The sequence below is a fragment of the Carlito syrichta genome, unplaced genomic scaffold (assembly GCF_000164805.1).
Source record: "Carlito syrichta isolate Samal-C Ts95f unplaced genomic scaffold, Tarsius_syrichta-2.0.1 Scaffold307164, whole genome shotgun sequence".
Taxonomy (NCBI): domain Eukaryota; kingdom Metazoa; phylum Chordata; class Mammalia; order Primates; family Tarsiidae; genus Carlito; species Carlito syrichta.
The window spans coordinates 11,472-21,423 of NW_007251260.1; the positions used below are offsets into that span (position 1 = coordinate 11,472).

Sequence of the window (9,952 nt, forward strand, 5' to 3'; positions counted from 1 at the left end):
AGATGTCCCAGACAAGGGCTGTAGTGCTGCAGCAGTCTGCTAATAATGATTATAATGCAGAACCATCTATAAAACAGGTCCTAGTCTTCTCCCTCCATAAACTGATCATAGGGTACTCCCAATGAGGCCATAGATACAGGCTGGGAGAGATAAGGCAGTGTAGCAGAAATAAGAACCATGGGCATTCGTGTAACTTATTTATGCCTTCAGGACTTACTCAGGTCCAGTCACTCCCATTTGATGATGGAGTGCTGCTGTGCATGCCCAACTTTATGATTGGTGAGTCAGACAGCACCCAGTTCATGATAGGGAGCTCAGGTTGCATGCTAACTTGGTTGCCCATGGTTAAGCATTCAGTTTCTACTAAGGCCCAGCAGCAGACCAAGAAACTTCCCTCAAAAGAACAGTAGTTATTTATGGATAATGGCAGGGCCTTCCTTCAAAATCCCAATCACTGTTGCTCACCATAAGGGTCTGCCAAAGGCTCCAAACAGATTCCTTATCTGCCACTGCTCCTCAGGTACCATCGGAACTTCTGGATAATTTGGTCCAAGTGGCATAGCAGGTTGCCCAACAGGCTCAGAGTCATCTGTTCTGAGGCCCATTCAAAAATAGCACTTTTTAGATTATTTAGTAAATGGGTCACTGCAACACACCCAAATGAGAGATGTATTGTCTCTAAAATCCAAATAAGCTCACTAAGCATAGTGTCTCTTTCTTAGTTATAGAAAGGGCCAAATGCAGGAATTTATCCTTTACCTTAGAAGGTATATTTTGACAGCCCCCACATCAATGGACCCCTAGAAGTTTTACTGAGATAGAAGACCCCTGAGTTTTAGTCAGATTTATCTTCACTTTCTGAAACACAATTATCTTACCACTAAGTCCACACTGGTTGCTGCTTCCCACTCATTAAGTCCAATCAACAAGATATCATAAATGTAATGGACCAGTGTGGTATCTTGTCAATCAACATCCCTGTCAGTAGTGGCCTTGTCCTCTACCTTCCTCCTGCTGGACTGATGCCACACAGCTCTCATCAACCTCCACTGGTCATCTCCCTGAGACCCAGCACCATGCCTACAATTAAATTGCAGGATTCTGATGAGATATTTTATAGTGGATGTGAAAATTGCCAAACTATCTGTGACTATCAAGACCATATTGGAAGATTAGGGAATGAATGATGAAGGAAATGATGACACAGTTCCTCTCCCAAATGTCAATGCAGCAATTTTTCAAAAGGTGATTCAGTGGTGCACCCATCACAAGGATGACCCTCCTTCTCCTGAGGATGTTGAGAACAAAGAAAAGTGAAAACATGATATCCCTTTTTGGGACCCTAGATTCCTGAAAGTTGATCAAGAAACACTTTCTGAACTTGTTCCGGTTGCAAACTACTTAGACATCAAAGGCTTGCTGATGTTATATGCAAGGCTGTTGCCAATATGATCAAAAGGAAAACTCTTGAGGAAATTTGCAAGATCTTCAATATCAAAAATAACTTTATTAAAGAGGAGGAAGCCTAGGTATGCAAAGAGAAGTGAAATGTCCTGACACTGTAACTTTGTAAGGATTGTCCCAAATACTAGTTGCACTGCTCTATTTATAATTGTTAATATTAGACAAACAGTAGACAAATGCAGTAACACATCAGTTGTATTAGCAGAATATTGTCCTCATTGCAAGTGGTGTTTGAGTACAGATTCCAAACCTATGACCAATTTTCTTCTGGTATGATTTAAAGTTTTTTCTTCCTTTGTTTTGAATTAAACTGAACTGTGGGTTTTCTATAGAAAGTGGCATTTTGGGCTTCCATTACTTTTTTTGTAAAGTAATGTCTGTCTTGGTGAACTTTAGTGACATTTTAAAAGTTGGCATTGTAAATAAGACAACTTGCAAAAAGTTTTTGTAAAGTAGAATTAACAAATAATATTTTTATTCATGAGTTAGAAACTGGAAAAGGGGTACTTGAAGTAAATGATCAGAGGGATTTTTCAGATGTCTCCCAGGCTCCTAGAGTTAAGGAGCAACACTGGTATTGATAAGCTTGTATGCATCAGGGCTCCCTTAGTTGCATCAAGGACTTGTTCTTAATTTTTGACCCTCTTAGCTTTGAATATATTGTCTAGAGTCTCAATTACTAACCAGTCTATGGTTTTGGGGGGAGAAATGTAATTATATAGTTTGCTTTTCAATTAAAAAAGACACTTAGCCCTCCCATGCCTCCCCAAAAGATCCCTGTGAACTAGATTATGACAGGGTTGGAGAGTTGTTCTACTCCTAAAGTAGAACAGTGAAAGTATATTGCTGGCCTTGCCAGCCAGAAGCAAACTGCTTTTGGTGGGTCTTGTGGACAGCTATGGAGAAAAAGACATTTGCCAGATCAATAGCTACATGCAAAGTACCAGGAAATGTGTTAATTTGCACAAGGATTGAAACCACATCTGGTACAGCAGGTGCAACTTGTGTCCACTTGGTTAAATTTACAGTAATCCACTATCATTCTCCAAGATCCATCTGTCTTCTGTACAGGCCAAATAGGAGAGCTGGATGAAGATGTCATGGGGTTCCCTACCCCTACATCTTTCAAGTCCTTAATGATGGCACTAATATCTGCAATTCCTCCAGGAATTCAATATTGTTCTTGATTTGCTATTTACTACTTTCTTAGGTAGAGGCAGCTCTAATGGCTTCCATCTGGCCTTTCCCACCATAACAACCCTCACTCCACAGATTAGAGGACCAATGTGGGAATTCTGCCAGCAGCTAAGCGTATCTATTCCAATTATGCATTTTGGAATGACCCTAAGATTGGTTTGGAGACCTATTGGATGTACTACAAGTTAGACCTAAGCTAAAATTTTATTGATCATCTGGTCCCAATAAATCCCTACTGTAACTGAAGGGCCACAGTGACATTGTGGGTCTCCTGGACTCAAGATCAGTTCAGAGTTAGTACCCAGTAGCTCTCCCAAAATCCAATCATTTCCCTTTCCCCAATGCACAGTTATCCTGGTAAAAGACCAGAGATGCTTTTAAGGAAGGATGAGAGCAATGTGATTGTATACTGGGTACAAGGGAACACAGCCTCCTTTTCATTCAAGAGGTTCTGTGGTCTGCAAATTGGTTGAAGTCTGGAAATTGATTGAGGGGCTGTGGTTCTGTTTTTATTATTTGAGTTAGACTTCTGTTAAGTTGACTTGAAAGTTTTCTGCTTATGCATACCAAGTAAGGATATAGTAGGCTTCTCATCTATTTCACTTTTAGGAATACCATGATTAATTAGCTGATGTCATAGGTTACCATGAGTCAGACTATTATAATTGTTACTTTGCTTCTGCCGTCCATAATATTACAATAGCTATGCACCTTGTCTTTGACGACTGAGGGCTGTCACTTGGCCCCTGCCAAGATCCAATTATTCCCATTGCATTTAGGTTTTTAAATCAATTGAGTAGGGTTCCCACTTTAAGTTCTGAAATAAAGAAAGAAAACAATCACAGAGCTCTTTAAGGATGCTAGCACTCCCCTCACATCTATTTCTCAAGCACTAGTGAAAGATATATCTTCTGGACCTTCCTAGTGTGGGTGAGTAGGCTTCATGTGACAAATCTACTCTAGCATTCCAATCTCCCTAAGCTTTTTAATCCTTTCCTCTACAATAAACCAAGAGAAATCAGGCATCTCTAGCTCACTCATGGTAGGGCATCTTTTGGTTCATGTTTCAGTCAATTAACCAAACAATTAGCACCTTTGAAAACTCCCTGGGCTGCAGCATTAAATGAAGAATCTCTACTTAATGGGTCCATATCAAAAAATTCTGTCTGATGTTCCTTCCACCGTTATTCTGCATCCCTTTTTGAATTTTATTTTATTATCGTGAGGATTAACTATACAAATAGGCTGCATGCAGGTGAAGTTTGGGCTTCCAACTGGCCCTCCTTCCCCTGATATCCATCCCCACACATGCTTCCTTTTTTTCTACTTGTATAAATAGAAATAGAAAACTCAAGCAGTTCTTTTGGAGTGTAGTGTACCTCTTCAAGGGTCATACTTTGCACTTCACTTTTAGGGTCCTGCTAGGACTTGAGTCTACTTGTAGGTCCAGAAGCAGAAAGGCTGATGAAGATGGGTCCTGGGAGAGTCAGTATTGTCTTGCCTGGTAATTGTCTCAGAGGAAGCCATTAATGCTTCCTCAGACAATGCAGAATTAATTCACTCATACAGAGATTGAAAGATCATCACCACTGTGGGTGGGGGTGGAAATGTAGCTGTCACTGGAGGTGGGATGGTTAATTCCTGTAGGAAAAAATACATCAGAATTTGGGAGCTCAGTGTCCCCAGATTCATCACAGTCCTCTCACACGTCTCTCAAACTTACAAGATTCCATTCATTCCCAATCAATTTCCTAACTTTAACAGTAGGCACCCTAAAGACTGAGATTGTATCTCTCATTGTAAGTCAGCCAATCACATGATGACAGCTTTTAAAAAAAAATTTTTTTTCAGCAATTTCAACCCCTTGGCTACAAGAGAAAAGATTCTCCTTTAGGACATTCTTAGAAGATTTTAGGCTACTTATGCACATCTGGAGCTGGGAGTTGAAATGCCTGAGTTCATCTTTTTTTTCAACATTTTGTCCAGCAGTGTTAGGAATAGCCAACCAATGTCATCATATTTTCTTGGTTTCCCACATATTTGAAAGTATAGAGTTCCTCAGTCTGCAAAATATCTGACAAGCACTTCTTAAAAACACTTAATCAAAAACAAAGTCTGAGAAACTGTCATAGCCCAGATGAGACTAAGGAGACATGACTACTAAATATGATGCAGTATCCTGGGTGGGCTCCTGGAACAGAAAAAGGGCACTAGGTTAAAAAGAAATTTTTCAAAAGTTTTTCCTATAAGATCCAGGACAAGACAAGGTTGACCACTTTCATCACCTTTATTCAACATAGTACTGGAAGTCTTAGTCCTACCTTACAATTAGGTAAGAAAAATAAATAAAGAACATCCAAATTGGAAAAGACAAAGTCAAATTGTTTCTGGGTTCTATATAGGAACCCTAGAGACTGTACCAAAAAAATTGTTAGAACTAATCAACAACTTCTGTAAAATTGCAGAATATAAAATCAACATACAAAGTTCAGCAACATTTCTATATGCTATTGGTAAACTATTCGAAAAAGAAATTTTTAAAAATTCCATTTACAATAGCTGCAAAGAACACATGCCTAGGAAAAAATTTAGGAAGGAGGTGAAATATCGATACAATAAAAACTATAAAACATTGGTGAAATAAATTGAAGAGGACATACACAAAATATGGAAAGATATCTCATATTCATGGATTGGAAGAACTAATATTGTTAAAATGTCCATACTACCCAAAGCAATCTACAGATGCAATTCAATTCCTGCCAAAATACCAATGGCATTCTTCACAGAAAAGGGGAAAAAATCCTAAATTTTGTATGGCACCACAAAAAAGACACTGAATAGCCAAAGCAACCTGAGCAAAGCTGGAGTCATCACATGGTCTTTAAAATATACTACAAATCTATAGTAACTAAAACAGCATGGTACTGACATAAAAATAGACATACAGAGAATGAAACAGACTAAGGAACACAGAAATAAATCCACACATCTATAGCCATCTGATTGTTGAGGAAAGAGTCAAGAATAAACATTGATAAAAGCACAGTCTCTTCAATAAATGATACTAGAAAATCTGGACATCCCCGTGCAGAAGAGTAAAACTAGACCTCTAGCTCTCATTATACATAAAAATCAACTCAAAATGAATTATTAAAGACTTAAATATAAGAACCAAAACTATAAGACTACCAGATAAAGACATAAAAGAAATGCTTTATGACATATGACATTGGCCTGGCTAAGGATTTTTGAAATAAGACCTCAAAAGCATAGGTAACAAAATAAAAAATAGACAAATGGGACTACATAAAACTTAAAAGCATCTGCTCAGCAGAGAAACAATCAACAGGACAAAGAGACAACCTACAGAATGGTAGAAAATATTTACAAGCTATGCATCTGACAGGGGTTTAATATCCAGAATATGTAAGGAACTTCAAAAAATCTGATTCAGACTGACGGTACTAGGAAACTATGGGGGGGAGGGGGATGGGATTAACAGTCACAAATATCTGTCTGGGGATGGGGAAACACCTCTTCAACAGGGTGCCTGAATGAAACGTAATTGTACACCTAACCCTTAACTGTACCCCACAAAATCACAATAAAAAACATTGATTATAAAAAAAAGGAAAAAAAATCTGATTCAAAAATGAACAGAACACTTAAATAGAAATTTCTCAGAAGAAAACATGCAAATGGTCAAAAAGTATGTGAAAAAATGCTTAACATAACTAATCACTAGGGAAGTGCAAATCAAAACTACAATGAAATATACAATAATTTATTGCCCACTATTGCATATCAATAAAAATTAATTTTTTTAAAAAAGACTCAATAAGATATTACCTCATCCCAGTTAGACTGGCTATTATCAAAAAGACAAAGCATAGCAAATGCTCATGAGGATGTGGAAAAAGGGGAACACTTATACACTATAGGTGGGAATGTAAATCTGTACATCTGTCAAGAATACAGATGTTTCTCAAAAAATTAAAATAGAACTACCATATGATCCAGAAATCCCACTACTCAGTGTATATCCAAAGAAAAGAAAACCAACACGTTAAAGAGATATCTGTACCATATGTTTATTGCAGCACTATTCACAATAGCCAAGGCATGGAATCAGCATAATTGTCCATTAAGGGATAAATTGATTTTTTTAAAGTGGTACAGTGATGCACAATGAACTATTATACAGCCATAAAAGCAATAAAATTTTGTAATTTGTGACAACATGGATGATCCTAGAGAATATTATGTAAATCAAATAAGTCAGGCACAAAAATAAAAATACCACATAATATCGCTTATTTGTGTAATTTTCAGAAAGTTGTTCTCATAGAAGTAGAGAGTAAAATAGTGGCTACTAGATACTGAGGATGATAGATGGGATAGGGGATAGGGAGAGTTTGGTCAATGGGTCTATATTACACTTAGGATAAGTAAGTTCTGATATTCTACTGCACGGAAGGGTGAGTACAGTTAACAATAATGTATTGTATATTTCAAAATAGCCAAAAGAGAGGATTATAGTTATTCTCACCTCAAGTATATGATAAACGTTTGAGATGATGGATATGCCAATAATTCTGACTTTATTACTACACATGTATCAAAACATTATACTGCATCCCATAAATGTTTACAATCATTAACTGTCGATTAAAAATGAAACAAAACTTTTAAAAATATGCAAAACTTTCCAATCATCAGAGGAAGAATGGAATAAAGAAAAGAGGAAAAAGAATTTTTTTAAAAAATTTTATTTTAAAGATTTAACTGTTGGCTGCTCGTGTGTTTTCTTTTGAAAACTATCTATTCATATCTTTTGCCCACTGTGTAATGGGGTTGTATGTTTTTTTCCTTTCAGCACATTTGAGTTCCTTGTAGATCCCTTCAAAAAGTGGGCAAAAAACAGAAATAGTCACTTCTCACAGATGCTGGTGAGGATGTGGAGAAAAAGGAATGCTTCAGACACATGAAAAAGTGCTCAGCCTCACTCATCATCAGAGAAATGCAAATCAAAACCACATTGAGATACCACCTAACCCCTGTAAGAGTGGCCATCATTAATAAAACAAACAACAACAGATGCTGGTGGGGATGTGGAGAAGAAGGAATGCTTCTACACTGCTGATGGGACTGCAAACTTGTACAACCTCTCTGGAAAACAGTCTGGAGATTTCTGAAAGAACTAGAAATTGACCTTCCATATGACCCAGCAATTCCGCTATTAGGAATATACCCAGAGGAACTCAAATTATTCTACGAAAAAGATACCAGCACAGGTATGTTTGTTGCACCTCCATTCACAATAGCAAAAACATGGAACCAACCATGTTGCCCATCGAAGCTGGACTGGATTAAAAAAATGTGGTATGTATACACAATGGAATATTATGCAGCCATAAAGAAGGACAAATATATGGACTTTGCAGCAAATTGGATGGACTTGGAGTCTATCATACTCAGTGATTTATCACAGAAACAAAAAACTGAGTTCCATATGTTCTCATTCATAAGGTGACCTTGAACAATTATAATGTTATAAGGAAGTGATTGGCAGTAGTGGAAAACTGTCAGGGGACAGGGGGTGGGACTGGTAGTTGAGGGAAACTGCTAGGGGAGGGAGGGGCATACCTCATCAACCAGGGTACCTGCATGATCAATGTTTGTAGATCTGACCCTGAATTGTACCCCACATTTTTATAATAAATAAATAAATGAATAAATTTTAAAAAGCATAAACTGATAAAATAAAAAACAAAAGAAAAAAAAGAATTAAGAAAAAAATCTAGTTTAAAATACTATGAGGTGACTCAGCATTATCCTAAGAGACATTAGGTGCTAATAATGAAAGTGTCATACAAAACAGATCAATCTGCTCGAATTTTATCCTGAAGTCTCTGACTATTTAAACAAGGTATCAGCATATTGAAAGTTTTACTCTGGTATCAGTATAGAAAACCTACTGGTGAGATAAGTAGATAAACCGGTAATCAGGTGTGGAAATCAGTATAGGTCAGTAATGCTGAAACTTAAATAGTAATAGTAGACTAACAGCAAAAAATGGATATAAGAGAAAATGTAGAAGTGATTAGATGTGGAGAGATGTGACAGGAATTCCCTCAGTTTTTGGTTTCTGCATCAGGCAGATGATAATGATGATACACCATTAGTCAACACAAGGAATAAAAAGAAAAAAGAAAGTAATTTTATGACAATTGAAAGCAAGTTCATGTCTAAAAGTGTTTTGGTGGAGTCTTTAGGTTTTTCCAAATATAAGATCATGTCATCAGCAAACAGGGATAATTTGACTTCCTCTTTTCCGTTTGAGTGCCTTTTACTTCTTTCTCTGACCTGATTGTGCTGGGCAGGACTTCTAGTACTATGTTGCATAGAACTGGTGAAAGTGGGCATCCTTGTCTTATTTCATCTCTTAGAGGAAAAGTATAAAATCAACTACTTAGAATGATTTCTTTACATGTCCGGTGCTCTCCTGATACATTATGTTCCATACATGTTCAGAGAGAAAAAATCATGAGGACTGCAGAGGGAGGTGAAGTATGAATGGAATGTGAGGATCTGGAGACAGTGAGTATAGGCAATTCTTTCATAAAGCTTACCACTGGAAGGAGATAAGCAGTAGTCTAATGAAGAATTTTTCACTGTGGAGGGGACTTCAGCAGGATTTGTGGATTAGATGGAACAAGCCACTAGAGTGAGTGAATAAGAAGAAATAAAGAATAAAATAAGTTCATTAAAGGAGTGAAATAATAGACCTATATGAAAAGCATAGATGGTCAGAGTTGAATCTAGATCTTTAAAGATCTTGAATAACATAACTGAATTAAGGCTAGTGCAGAGCCTAATATCTGTAATCTCAAAGATTTGAGGGGTCCAGAGGGGAAAATTACTTGAGGACAGCAGTTTGAGACCAGCCTGGGTAACATAGTGAGCCCTCCATCTCTACAAAAAATATTAGTCAGGTGTGCTGGTGTGTGACTGTAGTCCCAGCTATTCAGGAGGCTGAGGTGGGAGGATCTCTTGAACCAAGGGGATTAAGGCTGCAGTGAGGTATGATCATGCCACTGCACTCCAGCATGGAGGATAGAGTGAGACCCTGTGTCTAAAAAAAAAACAACCAAATACACACAAACAGAAAAACCCATAACTGAATTATGTCGAAATGTTATGATTCCTAACCTTTGACTCATGACTTTGCTTTTTTGACTCAATTTTTTACTTAAACTCTCTTCAGACAGGCTCATTGTCACTCATC

The 9,952-nt window shown here is 37.3% G+C and overlaps 1 pseudogene; it reads left to right on the plus strand.

The window, feature by feature from the left end:
• Window positions 1-1,076: 1,076 nt before the first annotated feature.
• LOC103266367 lies at window positions 1,077-1,529 on the plus strand (annotated as a pseudogene).
• The last annotated feature ends 8,423 nt before the right edge of the window (window positions 1,530-9,952 follow it).